This window comes from Ranitomeya imitator, chromosome 2, assembly GCF_032444005.1.
Source record: "Ranitomeya imitator isolate aRanImi1 chromosome 2, aRanImi1.pri, whole genome shotgun sequence".
NCBI lineage: Eukaryota > Metazoa > Chordata > Amphibia > Anura > Dendrobatidae > Ranitomeya > Ranitomeya imitator.
Genome location: NC_091283.1, coordinates 442556143 through 442580362, shown reverse-complemented (window position 1 = coordinate 442580362; position 24220 = coordinate 442556143). Strand labels below are relative to the sequence as shown.

The window sequence follows — 24220 nt, the reverse complement described above, 5'->3', positions numbered from 1 at the left end:
AATAAGGACGAGCTCTGGGACGTGGGAACTCTGCTGACCGCAATCCCTAAACCTATCAAACACACTAGAAATAGCCGTGGATTGCGCCTAACGCTCCCTATGCAACTCGGCACAGCCTAAGAAACTAGCTAGCCCTGAAGATAGAAAAATAAAGCCTACCTTGCCTCAGAGAAATTCCCCAAAGGAAAAGGCAGCCCCCCACATATAATGACTGTGAGTAAAGATGAAAATACAAACACAGAGATGAAATAGATTTAGCAAAGTGAGGCCCGACTTACTGAACAGACCGAGGATAGGAAAGGTTACTTTGCGGTCAGCACAAAAACCTACAAAAAGACCACGCAGAGGGCGCAAAAAGACCCTCCGCACCGACTCACGGTGCGGAGGCGCTCCCTCTGCGTCCCAGAGCTTCCAGCAAGCAAGACAACAAATTAAATAGCAAGCTGGACAGAAAAATAGAAAACCAAAGAAATACAAGCTGGAACTTAGCTTTTGATGGAAGACAGGTCACAAGAACGATCCAGGAGTGAACTAGACCAATACTGGAACATTGACAGGTGGCATAGAACAAAGATCTAAGTGGAGTTAAATAGAGCAGCAGCTAACGAATTAACCTAGTCACCTGTGAAACTCAGAAACACCCACCAGAGGAAGTCCATGGACAGAACCAGCCGAAGTACCATTCATGACCACAGGAAGGAGCCCGACAACAGAATTCACAACAGTAGACCCATTCAAATGAATGGGTCTATGTACATGTCTCCGTGTTTTCACGGACCGTGTGTCCATGTGCAAAACACGGAGACATGTCCACTTTTCTCCGGCAGCACGCACCGCAATACGTCCCGCACACGTGCACACGGAGAACAGTGTGCACTCTCCTCCGTGTGCACGTACCGCCCACAGGAGAGACAGCACTACAGTAAGCGCTGTCCCCACTGCATGTGGTGCTGAAGGCAGCATTCATCTTTTGTCCCCTGCAGGAGGCAAGAGATGAAAAATCAAGTGTTTTTTTGTTTGTGTTAAAAATAAAGTTTGGGGGTCACCTCCCCCCTCCCATCCCCTGTGCGCCCGCCTGCTTGCTGAGAAATACTCACCCAGCTCCCGTGATGTCATCTCTCAGCGCTGGCAGCAGGTCCTGTGTGAGCGGTCACATGGTACCACTCATTACAGTGATGAATATGCGCATATTCATTACTGTAATGAGCAGTACCATGAGACCGCTCACACAGGACAGGCTGCTGGCACTGAGAGCATACATCGCAGGAGCTGGGAGAGTATTTCTCGGCAAGTGGGTGGGTGCACAGGGGATGGGAGGCGGGAGGTGACTCCAAACTTTATTTTTAACACAAACAAAAAAAAAAACCGGACACGGATAACTCCGTTACCGATTTCTCCAGTACCGGAATTATCTGGACGTGTGAAACCGGCCGTATATAGCTCTTGTTATAGATGTCTACATTTAGAAAATGTAAACATTTTTTATCCATTTTCTGAGACCCATGGAGCATAAATTAATATAATGGGAACATTACAAAACGCAGGCATTTCTCAACCTGTGTATGTAAGCTGACATATATAGAGCAAGCGCAACTAGGTTGCTCAGATCCTAAAGCAACGCTATATATTTTCTGGCACCTTCAGCGGCAAATTTATTGCAGTTAGCACCAAGGGATTCATAAATAATTAATAAAATACAGAATCCATAAGATTATAAGAGTTAATAAATCAATGATTAACATAACAAAATATCGGATCCTTTTGTTTTCTCCTTCAGAAAATAGAAAACATTTAAAAGGATGGTCAGAAACAAACACTTATTTAATCCTAAATTTCCATCTATTTAATGTAATAATGCACTCAAATGAGTCATCATCATGGGGCAGAGGCTGCGGTCACTGCCACTGAGTCTCTCCCCACCCTAAAATGAAGTGTCATCAGTGACGTCCATTTCAGGGGCTATGTTAGTCCCTACTCTACAGAGCATGCATAGGTTATCAATCCCGACAGATGCTCAGTAGGATCCCTGTCACTGTGCAATATTCTTTTTAATGCACAGTGACAGTGCACTCCCTCGTTGGCTCTGATGAGAAGTGACGAGCAGGGCCGGCTCCAGGTTTTTTTGGGCCCCGGGCGAAAGAGCCTCAGTGGGCCCCCCTCTTTAACACATACCACGATTCATGATGCACAGATACAGCAGAGAAATATACCACAGCCAAGTAGCATGTAACACAGCCCACGTAGCATATAACACAGCCCACGTAGCATATAGCACAGCCATGTAGCATATAACAGCCACATAGCATATAGCACAGCCACGTACTATATAGCACAGCCCACGTAGTATATAGCACAGCCCACGCAGTGTATAACACAGCCCACGTAGTATATAGCACAGCCCACGCAGTGTATAACAGCCCACGTAGTGTATAGCACAGCCTACAAAGTGTATAACACAGCCCACGCAGTGTATAACACAGTCCACGCAGTATATAGCCCAGCCCACGTAGTATATAACACATCCCACGTATTATATAACACAGGCCACGTAGTATATAACACAGCCCACATAGTATATAACACAGCCACGTAGTATATTGTCAAGCCATGTAGTATATAGCACAGCCATGTAATGTATAGCACAGCCACATAGTATATTGCACAGCTACGTAGTATATAGCACAGCCCACGTAGATATATAGCACAGCTAACGTAGTATATAGCACAGCTCACGCAGTATATAACAAGGCTACGTAGTATATTGCCCAGCCACGTAATATATTGCACAGCTACGTAGTATATAGCACAGCTCACGTAGTATATAGCACAGCCCATGCAGACGCAGTATATAGCACAGTCTATGCAGTATATAGCACAGACTGCCAGCCATTTAGTATAGACAGTCTAGGCTAGGAATAGTCAACCAGGCCTGGCTCACAGCAGGCTGCAATTCCGACCCCACCTCCCGCCCCCGCAATGCATTGGCACCAGGTCCAGGAACTTGGAGGAACACTCACTCACTCGCTGTTGCTTCCATTGTGGACACAGCCTGGGACCAGGTGCACCATCTGTGCACCTGACTGCTGCTCCTGCCTCCTGCTCCGCTTGTTTTTCTTCTTGGCGCTGCCACTGCACTTGCGCTGCCGCTGGACTCCTGGACACTGGACGCGTGGATGGCAGCAGCCGGATCTCTTCTCTGAGCTCTTAGGATGACGAGCTCTCATGACCGGAAGTGACAGGACAGAGCGACCGCCGGCCCGGAAGTGTCTCGTATCCATGGTGTTGGCGGCGCCGGCGGTGACTGGTGAGTATTGCAGCTGTGTTAAACTCAGTCCCAGCAGCAGGCCTGGCCCGGAAGTGACTCTGGCTGCGTATCCATGGTGACGGACGGTCCTGACTCCCGGAGGTGAGTATTCCGGCTGCAGCTGCGCACCGTAAATTGGCCCCCCCGTCTCGCCAGGGCCCCGGCACTTGCCCGGGTACGCCGGGTGCTGACGCCGGCCCTGGTGACGAGTCATCAAGAGAACGCACCGTCAGTGTGAATTGTAAGCTGATATCTTGGCTAGCAGGGAGAACAGAGACCATCCTTGCTCCTGAAAGTGATGTCCGTTTTGGGGGCAGTGTTGGTCTCTCCATTTCCTTCTCGCAGGGTTATCTCCTTATAATATACAATGACAGCGCACTGTCTTGTGGTTCATCACTTCTCATGAGACACAGTGAGGGAGTGTACTGTCACTGTGCATTAAAAAGAATATTGCACAATATTGCACAGTGACAAGATCCTACTGAGCATCTGCCAGAATTGACGAGCAAGTAGAGCAGAGACTAGCTAAACCCCTGAATTGGACACCACTGATGACACTTCCTTTTAGGGGGAAACATCTTGTTTGAGTATTCACTGGGGATTCTCAATCAAAGCAACATTGAACAGGAAATTGGTAAAAAAGAAGAAAGTAGAAAGAGAAAGGTAGGGAATTTTAAATTACAGTATATTAGAAAAGAGATTTGAATGTTGCATTAAATAGAGATTTATGATTAAACCAGTCTTAGTTTTGGACTACTCCTTTACTTCAAAGAATTAACTCTAACATTACCAGAAATTTCACAGCTTCCATATTTTATAGTGTTTTTTTACTATTAGTCTTATTTTTTATGTTCTGTTTTATACCTTTAGTTTTATTTTCATACTGTATTTTACACCTTTCGTCTTATTTTTATTGTCTTTATTTTATACTATTAGTCTTATTTTAAAAATCTTTTTTATTCTTTCAGTCTTATTTTCATAGTCATTATTTTCTATTAGTCTCATTTTTATACTATATTTTATTCTTTTAGTCTTATTTTTAAACCATGTTTTTAAATATTTTTCTTTTCCTACAATAATTTCACAAACTTTTCCCACCTTCTGTCTTTTTCAAACTTCCAGAAAAAGGAAAAAGGAGGAGGATCTCTATTCTTCTAAAAAAGGTAGAGATTTAATCCTACAGAGGAAGATCCTGGCATCAACTGATATTAATGTAACTGTAATTATTAACAAAATTAAGTTTTTCTCTCTTCAAATGGTGATTTTTGACCTTTACCAAGTACTCGCACTGTATTCCACTCAGTTCACTCCTCCTAGAACGTGTTAACCTCCTGGGTAATTACCTGATCAAGAGAACAGAATATTTGCACTAAATATTGTCATTTTTTGCTACAAAATATCCAAAGTAAATTACTGCCAAGTAGCGAAATTTCCTTTCTGGATTATTTAATAAAATTTGACATTTATTTAGATAATACAAGTCTCTGGTGATTTCTAGAAAAAAGTGTTTTGACATCTCTCACAGGATGGGAGATATATAATAGGGAAGAGTGGTGCAAACACAAGTGGGAATTGAGAATACCTTTTCCCTGGGGCTATGTGAAGTAGTTGCTATTTTGAAGGTTTTATTTTTCCTTTTTTTAATTTTTTTTATTTGTGTCATTGTGACAAGGTCTTAGATGAAAATAATACAGGGAGAGGTGTTTAAGCGTAGAAGAAAATATTTAATTAGACTTTTCAATGTCAGAAACTGAGAACGTTTTGCAAAGAACAGAAAAAAAAAGTTGACTTATTATCGTCAGAAACATCTCATATACCCCAAGGCGTAAAGTTATCTCTGTAAAATATTTCTTAGTATTTGCATAGAACATAAGGACATTGCTTTGAAATAGTTTGGGAGGTGAAATCAGGGTAATTTATGAAGCTCAGCATCTGACTAATTCCTTTAAAATTAAGGTGTTTTTTTTTTAAATATTTTTACTTTTATTTTTTTTAAACTTTTGTTGACTTACCTGTTTACTGACAGCTGGGATCATGACAGCCATCGATATCAAGATTTACTGCTAATCAAACAGATGTTCTTTGCTGAGATTTTCAGAGATTTACCAATTGGCAATGGATCTGCTCATAGCTCAAAAGTTGAGAAATTCGCAGAAAATCTGTGTCAATTGGAAACTTTACTTTAAAAAACAAACTTTCAAGCCTTTACTGATTCAGAAGCTCAGTTTATTACCTGTTATGCATCTGTCCAGGATTTGTGCTTTGCTTCCCTCACCCCAGTCCACTAAACTCTAAGGTGCTCCATGTGTGGGCTTTAGCAGATGGCCTGGCAAGATCCCATGTGGGCATCATCCCGGCCTTATATAAGGCTCAGTAGTTAATTCTAATCAACATTTTAATCAATAGCTCATTGAATAATAATAACTTCCACAACTGGATGTGTTTAAAAAAATTCTTTCTTTCTGGTAAACCATTTCTTAAAAACAGGCCCGGACATGTTTTGCCTCACAAAAATAATCATTTGAGACCCCGTGCTGTAATGCCTGTGTACTATCTTTTTCTTCCTCCCCTGCCCAGGAGCTGTGGTATGATCAGACCATGTCCCTGTACGGTCAGACACGGCCATTACACAGTACACAGCAGGGACACATTTATAAGATTATCTCAGCACAGGAACATTTTATTTACACACATACAATTGTGGAAATTATTATTATTCCAAGATCTATTCATTAAAATGTTGCTTAAAATGAACTTTGTTTGTGGACAACCCCTTTAAATATGCAGTTGCATGTTACTGTATTTCTTGTCCGCTTGCCGCTTGATATCAGCACTGAGTCCTTAGGACGGCACAGTAGCGGCAGCAGCAACAGCAGCAGACACTGACTACAGACCTGTCTATCATGAAGTGACTTTTGACTGTCTGAGAGTTAGATTTGTGGGTTTTACCTTGTTTCATATAACGGGCAGTCATCATCATCATCCTTATCATCTTCTGTGTTTTATGGATTAGGACATGTAGAATTCCCCGAAGGAGTGCAATTAATGTCATCTTCCTAATTGTGTGTGATACTGAACACGTGCGTATCCGAATAAACATTGTTGTGAATTCTGTGGCTGAGTTCACTTCTGTGGTCACAAGTGGTATTGCAGTCTCTGGGCTTCCTCCCTCAGGTGTTTTGGTGAGCTCATTGGCTGCCTTGCTATTTAGCTCCACCTGAGTCTGTCTTCCTTGCTCCTTGTCAATGTTCCAGTGTTGGATCTGAGCTACTGCATCTTTCCTTTGGCCTGCTGCTCTGCTAGATAAGTGCTTCTAGTTTGTTTTCTGTTTTTTCTGTCCAGCTTGCTATTAACTTTTGCTGGAAGCTCTGAGAAGCAAAGGGGTGCACCGCCGTGCTGTTAGTTCGGCACGGTGGGTCTTTTTGCCCCTTTGCGTGGTTTTCGTTTTAGGGTTTTTTGTAGACTGCATAGTTCTCTTTGCTATCCTCGCTCTGTCTAGAATATCGGGCCTCACTTTGCTGAATCTATTTCATTCCTACGTTTGTCTTTTCATCTTGCTAACAGTCATTATATGTGGGGGGCTGCCTATTCCTTTGGGGTATTTCTCTGAGGTAAGTCAGGCTTGTATTTCTATCTTCAGGCTAGTCAGCTCCTCAGGCAGTGCCGAGTTGCATAGGTAGTGATAGGCGCAATCCACTGCTGCTTATAGTTGTGTGAGGATAGATCAGGTACTGCAGTCTACAGAGATTCCACGTCTCAGAGCTCGTCCTATTGTTTTTGGTTATTGCCAGATCTCTGTATGTGCGCTGATTACTGCACGCTGTGTTGCCTGATTGCCAGCCATAACAGTACAAGGAGCCACACCAATGATTCCCAATAGAGGGAAAAAAGAAATCCTGACATCATTTTTTTTTCTTAGCTCTGTCTTCAGTCTTTTTTTTCCCCTAGACATTAGAGTGCTTCAGGACACAGCTGTGGACATGGATATTCAGGCTCTGTGCTCCTCAATGGATAATCTCGTTGTAAATGTACAAAAGATTCAAGATACTATTGATCAGAAATCGATGCTAGAACCAAGAATTCCGATTCCTGATTTGTTTTTTGGTGACAGAACTAAGTTCCTGAGCTTCAGAAATAATTGTAAGCTATTTTTGGCCTTGAAACCTCATTCTTCTGGTAATCCTATTCAACAGGTTTTGATTATTATTTCTTTTTTGCGCGGCGACCCACAGGACTGGGCGTTTTCTCTTGCACCAGGAGATTCTGCATTGAGTAATGTTGATGCATTTTTCCAGGCGCTGGGATTGCTTTACGATGAGCCTATGCAGTGCGACAGGACTATGACTAAAGTAGAACGGCAAGAACACAGACGTCTGAACAGACTGTGTTTCTATTGTGGTGATTCTACTCATGCTATTTCTAATTGTCCTAAACGCACTAGGCGGTTCGATAGCTCTGCCGTTATTGGTACTGTACAGTCCAAATTCCTTTTGTCCATTACCTTAATGTGCTCTTTTTCATCGTATTCTGTCATGGCGTTTGTGGATTCAGGCGCTGCCCTGAATCTGATGGATTTGGATTATGCTAAACGTTGTGGATTTTTCTTGGAGCCTTTGCGGTGTCCTATTCCGTTGAGAGGAATTGATGCTACACCTTTGGCCAAGAATAAGCCTCAGTACTGGGCCCAGCTGACCATGTGCATGGCTCCTGCACATCAGGAAGTTATTCGCTTTCTGGTACTGCATAATTTGCATGATGTGGTCGTGTTGGGGTTGCCATGGCTACAAACCCATAATCCAGTATTGGATTGGAACTCTGTCGGTAACCAGCTGGGGTTGTCAGGGAGTACATGGTGATGTTCCATTTTTGTCTATTTCGTCATCCATTCCTTCTGACATCCCAGAGTTCTTGTCGGACTTTCAGGATGTATTTGAAGAGTCCAAGTCTGATGCCCTACCTCCGCATAGGAATTGTGATTGTGCTATCGATTTGATTCCTGGTAGTAAATTCCCTAAGGGTCGTTTATTTAATTTGTCCGTACCTGAACACACCGCTATGCGCAGTTATGTGAAGGAGTCCCTGGAGAAGGGACATATTCGCCCATCGTCGTCACCATTGGGAGCAGGGTTCTTTTTTGTAGCCAAGAAGGATGGTTCGCTAAGACCGTGTATTGATTACCGCCTTCTTAATAAGATCACTGTTAAGTTTCAGTATCCCTTGCCATTGATTTCTGACTTGTTTGCTCGGATTAAGGGGGCTAGTTGGTTTACTAAGATTGATCTTCGTGGTGCGTATAATCTGGTGAGAATCAGGCAGGGAGATGAATGGAAAACGGCATTTAATACGCCCGAGGGTCATTTTGAGTATCTGGTGATGCCGTTCGGACTTGCCAATGCTCCATCTGTTTTTCAGTCTTTTATGCATGACATTTTCCGTGAGTATCTGGATAAATTCTTGATTGTTTACTTGGATGACATTTTGATCTTCTCAGATGATTGGGAGTCTCATGTGAAGCAAGTCAGAATGGTTTTCCAGGTACTGCGTGCTAATTCCTTGTTCGTGAAGGGATCAAAGTGTCTCTTCGGTGTGCAGAAAGTTTCATTTTTGGGGTTCATCTTTTCCCCTTCTACTATCGAGATGGATCCGGTTAAGGTTCAGGCCATCCAGGATTGGACTCAGCCGACATCTCTAAAAAGTCTGCAGAAATTCCTGGGCTTTGCTAATTTTTATCGTCGCTTCATCTGTAATTTTTCTAGCATTGCCAGACCATTGACCGATTTGACCAAGAAGGGTGCTGATTTGGTTAATTGGTCTTCTGCTGCCGTGGAAGCTTTTCAGGAGTTGAAGCGTCGTTTTTGCTGTGCCCCTGTGTTGTGTCAACCTGATGTTTCTCTTCCGTTCCAGGTCGAGGTTGATGCTTCTGAGATTGGTGCAGGGGCGGTTTTGTCACAGAGAGGTTCTGGTTGCTCAGTGTTCAAACCATGTGCTTTCTTTTCCAGGAAATTTTCTGCTGCTGAGCGTAATTATGATGTGGGCAACCGAGAGTTGCTGGCCATGAAGTGGGCATTCGAGGAGTGGCGTCATTGGCTTGAGGGTGCTAAGCATCGCGTGGTGGTTTTGACTGATCATAAGAACCTTACTTATCTTGAGTCTGCCAAGCGCTTGAATCCTAGACAGGCCCGTTGGTCGTTATTTTTTGCTCGTTTTGATTTTGTGATTTCATACCTTCCGGGCTCTAAAAATGTGAAGGCGGATGCTCTGTCTAGGAGTTTTGTGCCCGACTCTCCGGGGTTATCTGAGCCGGCGAGTATCCTCAAGGAAGGAGTCATTGTGTCTGCCATCTCCCCTGATTTGCGGAGAGTGTTGCAGAAATTTCAGGCTAATAAACCTGATCGTTGTCCGGCCGAGAAACTGTTCGTCCCTGATAGGTGGACTAGTAAAGTTATCTCTGAACTTCATTGTTCGGTGCTGGCCGGTCATCCAGGAATCTTTGGTACCAGGGAGTTGGTTGCTAGATCCTTCTGGTGGCCGTCTCTGTCACGGGATGTACGTACTTTTGTGCAGTCCTGTGGGATTTGTGCTAGGGCTAAGCCCTGCTGTTCTCGTGCCAGTGGGTTGCTTTTGCCCTTGCCGGTCCCGAAGAGGCCTTGGACACATATTTCGATGGATTTCATTTCTGACCTTCCCGTTTCTCAAAAAATGTCGGTCATTTGGGTGGTCTGTGATCGCTTTTCTAAAATGGTCCATCTGGTGCCCTTGGTTAAATTGCCTTCCTCCTCTGATTTGGTGCCTTTGTTCTTCCAGCATGTGGTTCGTTTACATGGCATTCCTGAGAATATTGTTTCTGACAGAGGTTCCCAGTTTGTCTCGAGGTTCTGGCGAGCCTTTTGTGGTAGGATGGGCATTGACCTATCTTTCTCCTCGGCCTTCCATCCTCAGACTAATGGCCAGACCGAACGAACCAATCAGACCTTGGAAACATATCTGAGATGTTTTGTTTCCGCTGACCAGGATGATTGGGTGTCATTTTTGCCGTTGGCTGAGTTCGCCCTTAATAATCGGGCCAGCTCGGCTACCTTGGTCTCTCCTTTTTTCTGCAATTCTGGGTTCCATCCTCGTTTCTCTTCAGAACAGGTTGAGTCTTCGGACTGTCCTGGTGTAGATTCTGTGGTGGACAGGTTGCAGCAGATCTGGACTCAGGTAGTGGACAATTTGACCTTGTCCCAGGAGAAGGCTCAGCTTTTCGCTAATCGCAGACGCCGTGTGGGACCCCGACTTCGTGTTGGGGATCTGGTTTGGTTATCTTCTCGTCATATTCCTATGAAGGTTTCCTCTCCTAAATTTAAACCTCGTTTTATTGGTCCGTATAGGATTTCTGAGATTCTCAATCCGGTGTCTTTTCGTCTGACCCTCCCAGACTCCTTTTCCATACATAATGTATTCCATAGGTCGTTGTTGAGGAGATACGTGGCACCTATGGTTCCATCTGTGGAGCCTCCTGCCCCTGTTTTGGTGGAGGGGGAATTGGAGTATATTGTGGAGAAGATTTTGGATTCTCGTGTCTCTAGACGGAAACTCCAGTATCTGGTCAAATGGAAGGGTTATGCTCAGGAAGATAATTCCTGGGTTTTTGCCTCTGATGTCCATGCCCCAGATCTTGTTCGTGCCTTTCATGTGGCTCATCCTGGTCGGCCTGGGGGTTCTGGTGAGGGTTCGGTGACCCCTCCTCAAGGGGGGGGTACTGTTGTGAATTCTGTGGCTGAGTTCACTTCTGTGGTCAAAGTGGTATTGCAGTCTCTGGGCTTCCTCCCTCAGGTGTTTTGGTGAGCTCGTTGGCTGCCTTGCTATTTAGCTCCACCTGAGTCTGTCTTCCTTGCTCCTTGTCAATGTTCCAGTGTTGGATCTGAGCTACTGCATCTTTCCTTTGGCCTGCTGCTCTGCTAGATAAGTGCTTCTAGTTTGTTTTCTGTTTTTTCTGTCCAGCTTGCTATTAACTTTTGCTGGAAGCTCTGAGAAGCAAAGGGGTGCACCGCCGTGCTGTTAGTTCGGCACGGTGGGTCTTTTTGCCCCTTTGCGTGGTTTTCGTTTTAGGGTTTTTTGTAGACTGCATAGTTCTCTTTGCTATCCTCGCTCTGTCTAGAATATCGGGCCTCACTTTGCTGAATCTATTTCATTCCTACGTTTGTCTTTTCATCTTGCTAACAGTCATTATATGTGGGGGGCTGCCTATTCCTTTGGGGTATTTCTCTGAGGTAAGTCAGGCTTGTATTTCTATCTTCAGGCTAGTCAGCTCCTCAGGCAGTGCCGAGTTGCATAGGTAGTGATAGGCGCAATCCACTGCTGCTTATAGTTGTGTGAGGATAGATCAGGTACTGCAGTCTACAGAGATTCCACGTCTCAGAGCTCGTCCTATTGTTTTTGGTTATTGCCAGATCTCTGTATGTGCGCTGATTACTGCACGCTGTGTTGCCTGATTGCCAGCCATAACAAAACATACAATCATCTGAAAAAACAGGTCTGATGGAGATCTGCACATCACAGGGTGCTTACTCACTGATCCAGGAGGCAACTGAACTAGAGCCTACTGTAAATTCTTGAAAAAGGATATAGCTAAGACTGTCATGTGTGATACTGCCTGTGGAGTGTGTGCATCTAAGCCTGTCATGTGTGATACTGTCTGTGGAGTGTGTGCATCTAAGCCTTCATGTCACCTGTCTTATCCATGCTTTTTTTTCTATACTATGTTGTGCATAAATATGTGATTCTTCAGAATTTCTTTTAGTCTTTGCCTGATGAAGAGACCTGTGTAGTCTTGAAAGCTTGCAATTTGTTACCATCTTTTCAGTTAGCCATTAAAAGGTATCAACCACTGAGGACTCTCAATTCTAAATATTTTTCTATCTACTGGCTAACATGGTACCAAGATATATATCTTTCCTGCATCTAAGCCTATCATGTGTGACACTGTCTGTAGAGTGTGTGCATCTAAGCCTATCATGTGTGACACTGTCTGTAGAGTGTGTGCATCTAAGCCTATCATGTGTGATACTGTTTGTAGAGTGTGCATCTAAGCCTATCATGTATGACACTGTCTGTGGAGTGTGTGCATCTAAACCTATCATGTGTAATAATGTTTTTTTGAGTGGGTGTATCTAATCCAATCATACGTTATATTGACTGCTGAACTGGTGTATCTAAGCCTATCATGTGTGATACTGTTAGCTGAGTTGGTGGATCTAAGTCTACCATGAGTAATACTGTCTACTGAGCTGGTGTATTTAACCTTATCTTGTAAGTTATTCTCTGCCAAGCTGTGCATCTAATCCCATTGTGTTTTATACTGCCTACTGAGGTGATGTATCTGTAAGGGGATAGACAGGACCGCGGGTACCAGCATGCCGGGTCCGGAACTGAAAGAGCTGCATGCTCTGTTCCCGGGGGGAAGAGCTATAGAAGTGCACGCAGCGTATGAGTAAGAGAGGAGGAAAGTGCACGAAGCAGAGCAGTCTGGCGCCGGCAGAGAGCAGCGCAGAGAGCAGCGAGCAGAATGGTGAGCGGCGCGCTCTGCTTCCCCGACCTGAGAGGACTGACTTGGCGACAGGCCGTATAGAAGGAGCCCCGGTTGCCTGTGGAGAGAGATGTGCAGAGCAGAGCCGTGGGGAGAAGAGTCCTGCAGAGCCGTGTCCGCAGAGCAGAGCCAAGCCGGATGCTGCAGCAGCCAAAGAGAGGAGTGCTCCGTCCAGGGAGCACCAGCGCCACACAGACCAGCGATCGCTGACGCCCACTGTAGACAGTGGGGACCAGAGAGCGAGAGAGAGCGGGCAGTGTGTGCCCAGTGACCGCCATAAAGTCAGGTGCCAGCCGCTCCAGGATAGTGAGTACAGCCTGCATGCTGCTTGACAGAGGCCGGAACGTGACTGTCAGCTACCCCTGACTGTGCTAGTTAATATCGGTCCAGACACTTGTGACCTAACCTTGCCAGCGTATGCTAGTAGAGCCACACTGGGTTCGTACAGGACTGGGGCCCTCACCGTTAGTTGGCCACTACAGTATAGGGACTAGGGGCAGTGGAAGGTACCAGAGACCGACCACTGTCACCAGAAGATGGGGTATTGCTGTGTGCTGAACCCCATTAGTAAGGACACCGCACCCGCCATTGCCAGCGCTATAGAGTACACAGCAGGAGCTGCAGTGTTTGGACTTCCTGTAACCCTTGTTACCATTTTGTCATCATTTGTACCATCGTACTTCAGTTTTGCCACTTGCACTGTTTAACTCTTTACCTCCCTGCATGGAGCATTTTCCCTGTAAATAAACCTGTTAACCCTTGCTCTGCCTCCCGTCCGTCCCTGCTTCCCGCGTTCCTGCTAGAACCTTATGGAATGCCCGCCAGGGCCTAGGGGTATTCGGTACCAGGTCCGCTACTTAAGGGGATTGGTCACGATGGCGGCGACACGGGCCGTGGCCCTGGGGGCCCATGTAAAAGGGAATTGAATAAAGTTTGTGTTCGTGACGCCACCTGTGGTATTCGGTCAGTAGGGACCAATGCTGTTAAAGGGGTCCTCTGCGGTGATGTTATGGCAGCTAGATGGTATAACTTCCCACAGGTGAAGTTGGGTCCCCAGGGCTCCCGGCATGTAGCTGGTGATTGTGAGTAGTGTACAAAGAAACGGAGGACACAGGTTTGCAGTCTCTTTACCTGGTTTACTGAAGGCTTCAGGCAACCGCAGTCCAGGGTACCAGATCACAGGTACAGGCAGGGTCCAGCTGGCTTGGAAGCAAGTTCAGAGTCCCTTTTACCAGATGCAGTTAGAAGCCTTCCTACCAGCACTTAGGTGTTGTAGTCCCTTACTGAATATGGCTTCTGGCAAAGTCCTCACATTTTTCTCTGTCATCCATGAAGGTTAGGACACAAACCCGTATGACAGGTGGCTCGAGCCTTTTCACAGGGTCTCTATCACAACCCGAGCTCTGTGTCACTGTGTCTCCTGGGTATTAGGGCAGACAGGTTACTTCTAATAATCCAGCTGTCTTTCTGGTTTCTGCTGTGCCTCCTAGAGTCTGACACAACCTCGGTCTTGCAGCTACCGGGAATCTGCACTCCACAGGGAGATAGACCATACGCTGCTGACCTCCCCTGGTGTTACTCGCCTGTGCTTCGCTCTCCTGCACTCTCACTTTACACTGTTCTTCCTTCTCTATTTCCCTGTCCAGGAGCTGCAGCACCTCCTGCTACATGGCCCCTCACACATCTCTCTTCTTTCCTCTTTCTGCCAGGAGCTGCAGGCCCCCATGTCTGCTCAGCTATTCTCCTATCGTACCAGCTCGGCCTCAGATGAAGTTCTGTGACAAGCTTCTCTCTGGCTTTCTCCAACTCTCCTTCCGGCCTCAGACTGCTCCAGTCTACTATCAGGCCTTTCCCCTTCTCCTCACTCACTCTGCTCTGTCTCTCTGACAGACTTCATTCTCTGCTGGTCTCCCTTGACCGACTGACTGCTTTCCCTCCAAGCCAGAATGTATAAATAGGGAAATTCCCCTGAAAACCCTGTTCATAGCTCCCCCTTCTGGCCTGGAGTGTGAATATGTTGTGTGCATTGTGATTACCTGATAGAAGAGATCTTCCCTTGCTTCCAAGCGTGACGTCACTCTCCCTGTGAGGAAAGCAATGCCACTGTGACAACCTGGACTCTGGGGCATCACACTTACATATCTAAGCATACGGTCTGCTGAGCTTTGCATTGAAGATTTTCATGTGTGATACATCTTCTGAGCTGTGTACCTAAGCTTACAATATGTAAAGCTATCTACTGAGATGTATCTAACCTTATAAGTAAAGTTACCATCTGACAAGCTATGTATCTAAGTTGATCATTTGCGATACCATCTTCTGAGCTGTGAATCTAAGCCACATGTATCTAAGCAACGTGATACTGTCTGCTTAGATAGTTTATGGAAGGCGGTGATATAGAGAATTGCTCTGCACCACATTCCCCTTCATATAATGTTATTGAAGATCCTATGATAAATCCTGGGACTCTTCTGGAGATTTGGGAGACTTTATAATAATCCGAAGCTTCTACTACAACCCTCAGTAAGATCCATCGAAACTGGGGTATTTACACGGATTGCATCGCTGACACACGTCTTCTTCCACATAAAAGTGAAGGGAAATAAAACACATTTTTTTCCTGTTAATGAGGATGAAATTGTTATGATGGATTAAACCAGCTTCATACATGTTAATGGCGGCTTCTGCTGTACGGAGGAGGAGCGGGCAGATTACCGACATTATCCTTCCTTCTATTAAATGCGAGAACTTTCTTTTAAGAGATTATATCTTACAGGTTGCAAACTGCTATAAAACTGATTCCCTACCTTATAAAATAGCTGACGGCCATGACAGGATCACGGGAGAGTACAGCTGGCCAAAGACATTGGATAGAAGGAGGCTGATGCTTGAACAGAACAACCCATTACTGAACAGTCTTCTGCTGGGCAGGGCCGATTTTAGACAAATTGGGGCCCTGGCCAAAAGTTTAAAGTGGGGCCCCAAGTGCTTACATATTGCTCCATCACACAGAAACATTTTGGTTGTATGTTCAGTGGGGGAAATAATATTTGATCCCTAGTTGATTTTGTAAGTTTGCCCACTTACAAAGACATGAACAGTCTATAATTTTAATTCAAGGTTCATTTTAACATTGAGAGATAGAATATCAAAAGTAAAGTTCAGAAAATCACATTGCATAAATTATATACATTTATTTGCATCTTGCAGTGAGAAATAAGTATTTGATTCCTCTGGCAAAAAAGATTTAATACTTGGTGGCAAAACCCTTGTTGGCAAGCACAGCAGTCAGCCTTTTTGTAGTTGATGATGAGGTTAGTGCACATGTCAGGAGGAATTTTGGTCCACTCCTCTTTGCAGATCATCTCTAAATCATTAGGATTTTGAGGCTGTCCACTTGGCAACTCGGAGCTTCAGCTCCCTCTATAGGTTTTCTATGGGATTAAGGTCTGGAGACTGGCTAGGCCACTCCACCACCATAATGTGCTTCTTTTTGATCCACTCCTTTGTTGCCTTGGCTGTATGTTTTGGGTCATTGTCTTGCTGGAAGGCCCAGCCACTACCCATTTTTAATGTCCTGGTGGAGGGAAGGTGGTTGTCATTCAGGATTTTACAGTACATGGCTCCATCCATTCTCCCATTGATGCGGTGAAGTAGTCCTCTTCCCTTAGCAGAGAAACACCCCCAAACATAATGTTTCCACCTCCATGCTTGACACTGGGGATGGTGTTCTTTTGGTCATTGGCAGCATTTCTCTTCCTCCAAACACTGCAATTTGAGTTAATGCCAAAGACCTCAATTTTTGTCTCATCTGACCATAGCACCTTCTCCCAATCACTCACAGAATCATCCAGGCATTCTCTGGCAAACTTCAGACGGGCCTGCACATGTGCCTTCTTGAGCAGGGAGACCTTGTGGGTACTGCAGGATTTTAAACCTTTACTGTGTAATGTGTTACCAATGGTTGTCTTGGTGACTGTGTCCCAGCTGCCGTGCGATCATTAACAAGTTCCCCCGTGTAGTTTAAGGCTGATCTCTCACCTTCTTCATGATCAAGGATATCCCACGATATGAGATTTTGCATGGTGCCCCAGATCGATGTCGATTGACAGTCATTTTGTATTTCTTCCATTTTCTTACTATTGCACCAACAGTTGTCTCCTTCTCACCCAGCATTTTACATATGGTTTTGTAGACTATTCCAGCTTTGTGAAGGTCTATAATCTTGTCCCTGACATCCTTAGAAAGCTCTTTTTGGTCTTGCCCATGTTGTAAAGGATAGAGTATGACTAATTAATTGAGTCTGTGGACAGGAGTCTTTTATAAAGGTAGCTAGGTAAGACAGCTGTTTGTAATGCAGGTAACGAGTTGATTGGGAGCATCTAACTGGTCTGTAGGAGCCAGAATTCTTAATGTTTGGTAGGGGATCAAATACTTATTTCTCACTGCAAATTGCAAATACATATATATAATTTACACAATGTGATTTTCTGGATTTTATTTTTGATATTCTATCTGTCAAAGTTTAAATTAACCTACCCTTACAATTATAGACTGTTCATGTCTTTGTCAGTGGGTAAACTTACAACATCAGCAAGGGATCAAATACTTATTTCTCCCACTGTACATGCACTGAGTTCAGGCCTTTAAACTAGCGTGATCAACAATATTGAAGTTGTTCGATACTTGTTTCCTGGCCTCTTTACATTGGCTGAGGAAGAATGATGGGGACAGAATGATCACTAGTAGAACAATCTGTCCACGTACAGTATCATGTTATCATCAGCATACCTGCAGATTTCACCAGACGATCTGCTTCTGAGAACAGTGATTTTTTGTTTCGGTATAAACAATCTAATCACTCACTGAATAGGCAGTATTTTGCTTGTTTAGTATAATACACCCCATAGTTCTTCACATAGTACAATATACCCAATAGTCTTCCACAGAGTATAATGCACCCCATAGTCCTCCATGTTGTGTAATGCACACCCCATAGTCCTCCATAGAGTATAATGTGCCCATAGTTGTTCATATAGTATAGTGTGCCTCTTATCCCTCCATATACTTTAATACACTCCCCATAGTCCTCCATATAGTATAATACACTCCCCAGAATCCAATACACTCCCCATAGTTCTCCATCTAGTATAATATGCTCCCTATAGTAAAGTGCACTCCCCATAGTCCTCAATATAATATAATGCATCCCGTAATCCTCCATATTGTATAATGCACCCCCATAGTCCTCCATATAGTACAATGCACTTCTCATAGCATAATGCAATCCATAGTCCTTCACATAGTATAATGCATTCCTCATAGTCCTCGATACTGTAAAATGCAGGTCCATATAGTATAATGCACTCCCCATAGTCGTTGATACAGTATAATGCAGCCCCCATATAGTATAATGCAGCCCCATATAGTAAATATAGTACAGTATAATGCACCCTATCGTCCTCAATACAGTATAATACAGCCATAATGCAGCCCCACTCAGAGAATAATGCAGCCTACCTTTATAGAGTATAATGCAGCACACCTCAGAGTATAATGCAGCCCCCTCATGGAGTATAATGCAGCTCCCTCATAGAGTATAATGCAGCCCCCCACTACTGAACGCTGAGGAGCGTGCAATGAAAGATTACATTCTGACATTAGTGCCAGCATCAGGACATACTTTGTGTTCAGACTTAGCGCACAATTTGTACGACTCCCAAAGGATGATATACTGGTAAATATCCAAATGGCCATTGGCAGAAAAAAGATTTCTCACCTCTGGTTTAGATGAAGCCATACACATTCTAGGCTATATTGGCCATTCCCATTGTTCAATCAGACCAAACTGCTAATTTAGGTGATGTTTATTATAGGAGGGGTCAAGGTTCTTTCATGGAATAATTGTTTTTGTATTGGCCGACTTTATACCAGATGATGGCGGAATGTCATTAGTCTATCCTCAGAGAAAAAGCTATTATATGGACAAGAAAAAAAATTAAGGATGGAAAGAAATGGAAGAAGGGAAGAATAATCAAAGGAGAAAAAACAAAAAAACTGAGGATGAAGAAGGAAAAATAAAAGAAATGAAAAAAATAAAAAAGGAAAGGGAGTATTATAAGGAGTAAGAGATGCAAAAGAAAGAGAGACAATAGAAAAAGGAGTGAATGAATGAGCAATGAAGGAAGAATGAAAGAAAAATTGAGAACATAGGAAAAATGGAGGGAGGAACAAAGAGAAAAGAAGCAAGAAAGAAAGAAAGAGAGAAAGAAAGAAAGAAAGAAAGAAAGAAAGAAAGAAAGAAAGAAAGAAAGAAAGAAAGAAAGAAAGAAAGAAAGAAAGAAGGAAAGAAAGGAAAAAAATGAAAAATAAAGGAAAGATAAAGGAAAGGAAAAAGTGAAGAAAAGGAAGAGGGAATGAAAAAAAAAATCGAAGAAAAGAAGAATGGGAAAGAGAAAAGAAGAACTGAGGAAGATAGAAAAAAGGTGGATAAAAGGAAGAGAAAATACACAAGAGAGAAGAAAAGCAAGAAAAAGAATGAGTAAAGAAGGAAAATGCATATTCTAGAATACCCGATGCGTTAGAATCGGGCCACAATCTAGTCTATATATATAATTGTCTAAGGGTTTTTCCATCTGTCTGTCTGTCTGTCTGTCCTGGAAATCACGCGTCTCTGATTGGTCGAGGCCGCCAGGCCTCGAACAATCAGTGACGGGCACAGCGACGATGATGTCATAAAGGACGTAGACATCCCACGTCTGATTGGTCGAGGCCGCCGACCAATCAGTGACGGGCACAGTCTGCCGCGAATTCTGGAATCATCATTGTCCATATACTATGGGGACATGCATATTCTAGAATACCCGATGCGTTAGAATCGGGCCACAATATATATATATATACTAGATTGTGGCCCGATTCTAACGCATCGGGTATTCTAGAATATGCATGTCCCCGTAGTATATGGACAATGATGATTCCAGAATTCGCGGCACACTGTGCCCGTCGCTGATTGGTCGAGGCAACCTTTATGACATCATCGTCGCCATGGCAACCATTATGACATCTACGTCGATACTGTGCCCGTCGCTGAATCAGAAACGTGAGATGTCTACGTCCTTTATGACATCATCGTCGCTGTGCCCATTGCTGATTGGTCGAGGCCTGGCGGCCTCGACCAATCAGAGACGCGGGATTTCTACGTCGATGCTGTGCCGGTCTCTAATTGGTCGAGGCCGCCAGGCCTCGACCAATCAGCAATGGGCACAGCGACGATCAAAGAGCCGGGATTTCCAGGACAGACAGACAGACAGACAGACAGACAGACAGACGGAAAAACCCTTAGGCAATTATATATATAGATATATATATATATATAGATATATATATATGTCCCCGTAGTATATGGACAATGATGATTCCAGAATTCGCGGCAGACTGTGCCCGTCGCTGATTGGTCGATGCAACTTTTATGACATCATCGTCGCCATGGCAACCATTATGACATCTACGTCGATACTGTGCCTGTCGCTGATTGGTCGAGGCAAATTTGCGGCAGACTGTGCCCGTCGCTGATTGGTCGAGGCAACCTTTATGACATCATCGTCCCCATGCTGTGCCCGTCTCTGATTGGTCGAGGCCGCCAGGCCTCGACCAATCAGAGACGCGGGATTTCCAGGACAGACAGACAGACAGACAGAAAAACCCTTAGACAATTATATATATAGACTAGATTGTGGCCCGATTCTAACGCATCGGGTATTCTAGAATATGCATGTCTCCGTAGTATATCGACAATGATGATTCCAGAATTCGCAGCAGACTGTGCCCGTCGCTGATTGGTCGAGGCAACCTTTATGACATCATCGTCGCCATGGCAACCATTATGACATCTACGTCGATACTGTGCCCATCGCTGAATCAGAAACGTGGGATTTCTACGTCCTTTATGACATCATCGTCGCTGTGCCCGTTGCTGATTGGTCGAGGCCTGGTGGCCTCGACCAATCAGAGAGGCGGGATTTCCAGGACAGACAGACAGACAGAAAGACAGACAGACAGACAGAAAGACAGACGGAAAAACCCTTAGACAATTATATATATAGATATATATATAAACTAGATTGTGGCCCGATTCTAACGCATCGGGTATTCTAGAATATGCATGTCCCCGTAGTATATGGACAATGATGATTCCAGAATTCGCGGCAGACTGTGCCCGTCGCTGATTGGTCGAGGCAACCTTTATGACATCATCGTCACCATGGCAACCATTATGACATTTACGTCGATACTGTGCTCGTCGCTGAATCAGAAATGTGAGATGTCTACGTCCTTTATGACATCATCGTCGCTGTGCCCGTTGCTGAATCAAAAACGTGAGATGTCTACGTCCTTTATGACATCATCGTCGCTGTGCTTTTTGCTGAATCAGAAACGTGAGATGTCTACGTCCTTTATGACATCATCGTCGCTGTGCCCGTTGCTGATTGGTCGAGGCCTGGCGGCCTCGACCAATCAGAGACGCGGGATTTCTACGTCGATGCTGTGCCGGTCTCTGATTGGTCGAGGCCTTGCGGCCTCGACCAATCAGAGAGCCGGGATTTCCAGGACAGACAGACAGACAGACAGACAGACGGAAAAACCCTTAGACAATTATATATATAGATACTAGATTGTGGTCCGATTCTAAAGCATCGGGTATTCTAGAATATGCATGTCCCCGTAGTATATGGACAATGATGATTCCAGAATTCGCGGCAGACTGTGCCCGTCGCTGATTGGTCGATGCAACCATTATGACATCATCGTCGCCATGGCAACCATTATGACATCTACGTCGATACTGTGCCCGTCGCCGATTGATCGAGGCGAATTCGCAGCAGACTGTGCCCGTCGCTGATTGGTTGAGGCAACCTTTATGACATCATCGTCGCCATGATGTGCCCGTCGCTGATTGGTCGAGGCAACCTTTATGACTTCATCGTCGCCATCGCAACCATTATGACATCTACGTTGATACTGTGCCTGTCGCTGAATCAGAAACGTGAGATGTCTACGTCCTTTATGACATCATCGTCGCTGTGCACGTTGATGATTGGTCGAGGCCTGGCGGCCTCGACCAATCAGAGACGCGGGATTTCTACGTCAATGCTGTGCCGGTCTCTGATTGGTCGAGGCCTGGTGGCCTCGACCAATCAGAGAGCCGGGATTTCAAGGACAGACAGACAGACAGACAGACGGAAAAACCCTTAGGCAATTATATATATAGATAGACTAGATTGTGGCCCGATTCTAACGCATCGGGTATTCTAGAATATGCATGTCTCCGTAGTATATCGACAATGATGATTCCAGAATTCGCGGCAGACTGTGCCCGTCGCTGATTGGTCGAGGCAACCTTTATGACATCATCGTCGCCATGGCAACCATTATGACATCTACGTCGATAATGTGCCCATCGCTGAATCAGAAACGTGGGATTTCTACGTCCTTTATGACATCATCGTCGCTGTGCCTGTTGCTGATTGGTCAAGGCCTGGTGGCCTCGACCAATCAGAGAGGCGGGATTTCCAGGACAGACAGACAGACAGAAAGACAGACAGACAGACAGAAAGACAGACAGACGGAAAAACCCTTAGACAATTATATATATAGATATATATATAAATACTAGATTGTGGTCCGATTCTAACGCATCGGGTATTCTAGAATATGCATGTCCCCGTAGTATATGGACAATGATGATTCCAGAATTCGCGGCAGACTGTGCCCGTCGCTGATTGGTCGAGGCAACCTTTATGACATCATCGTCGCCATGGCAACCATTATGACATCTACGTCGATACTGTGCCCATCGCTGAATCAGAAACGTGGGATTTCTACGTCCTTTATGACATCATCGTCGCTGTGCCCGTTGCTGATTGGTCGAGGCAACCTTTATGACATCATCGTCACCATGGCAACCATTATGACATTTACGTCGATACTGTGCCCGTCGCTGAATCAGAAACGTGAGATGTCTACGTCCTTTATGACATCATCGTCGCTGTGCCCGTTGCTGAATCAGAAACGTGAGATGTCTACGTCCTTTATGACATCATCGTCGCTGTGCTCGTTGCTGAATCAGAAACGTGAGATGTCTACGTCCTTTATGACATCATCGTTGCTGTGCCCGTTGCTGATTGGTCGAGGCCTGGCGGCCTCGACCAATCAGACGCGGGATTTCTACGTCGATGCTGTGCCGGTCACTGATTGGTCGAGGCCTTGCGGCCTCGACCAATCAGAGAGCCGGGATTTCCAGGACAGACAGACAGACAGACGGAAAAACCCTTAGACAATTGTATATATAGATACTAGATTGTGGTCCGATTCTAACGCATCGGGTATTCTAGAATATGCATGTCCCCGTAGTATATGGACAATGATGATTCCAGAATTCGCGGCAGACTGTGCCCGTCGCTGATTGGTCGATGCAACCATTATGACATCATCGTCGCCATGGCAACCATTATGACATCTACGTCGATACTGTGCCTGTCGCCGATTGATCGAGGTGAATTCGCGGCAGACTGTGCCCGTCGCTGATTGGTTGAGGCAACCTTTATGACATCATCGTCGCCATGCTGTGCCCGTCGCTGATTGGTCGAGGCAACCTTTATGACATCATCGTCGCCATGGCAACCAATATGACATCTACGTCGATACTGTGCCCGTCGCTGAATCAGAAACGTGAGATGTCTACGTCCTTTATGACATCATCGTCGCTGTGCCCGTTGCTGATTGGTCAAGGCCTGGTGGCCCCGACCAATCAGAGAGCCGGGATTTCCAGGACAGACAGACAGACGGAAAAACCCTTAGGCAATTATATATATAGACTAGATTGTGGCCCGATTCTAACGCATCGGGTATTCTAGAATATGCATGTCTCCGTAGTATATCGACAATGATGATTCCAGAATTCGCGGCAGACTGTGCCCGTCGCTGATTGGTCGAGGCAACCTTTATGACATCATCGTCGCCATGGCAACCATTATGACATCTACGTCGATACAGTGCCCATCGCTGAATCAGAAACGTGGGATTTCTACATCCTTTATGACATCATCGTCGCTGTGCCCGTTGCTGATTGGTCAAGGCCTGGTGGCCCCGACCAATCAGAGAGGCGGGATTTCCAGGACAGACAGACAGACAGAAAGACAAAGACAGACAGACAGAAAGACAGACAGACGGAAAAGCCCTTAGACAATTATATATATAGATATATATATAAATACTAGATTGTGGTCCGATTCTAACACATCGGGTATTCTAGAATATGCATGTCCCCGTAGTATATGGACAATGAT

At 44.9% G+C, this 24220-nt stretch overlaps 1 long non-coding RNA gene across 1 annotated transcript in view; it reads left to right on the top strand.

The window, feature by feature from the left end:
* Nucleotides 1–3718: 3718 nt before the first annotated feature.
* The window catches only part of LOC138667469 (uncharacterized), a 52797-nt gene continuing 32295 nt past the window's right edge, over nt 3719–24220 (top strand). Inside the window, exons 1-2 of the long non-coding RNA XR_011318773.1 lie at nt 3719–3967; nt 4427–4467. This is a non-coding gene — a long non-coding RNA (uncharacterized lncRNA). The remainder of the gene's footprint in view (nt 3968–4426; nt 4468–24220) is intronic.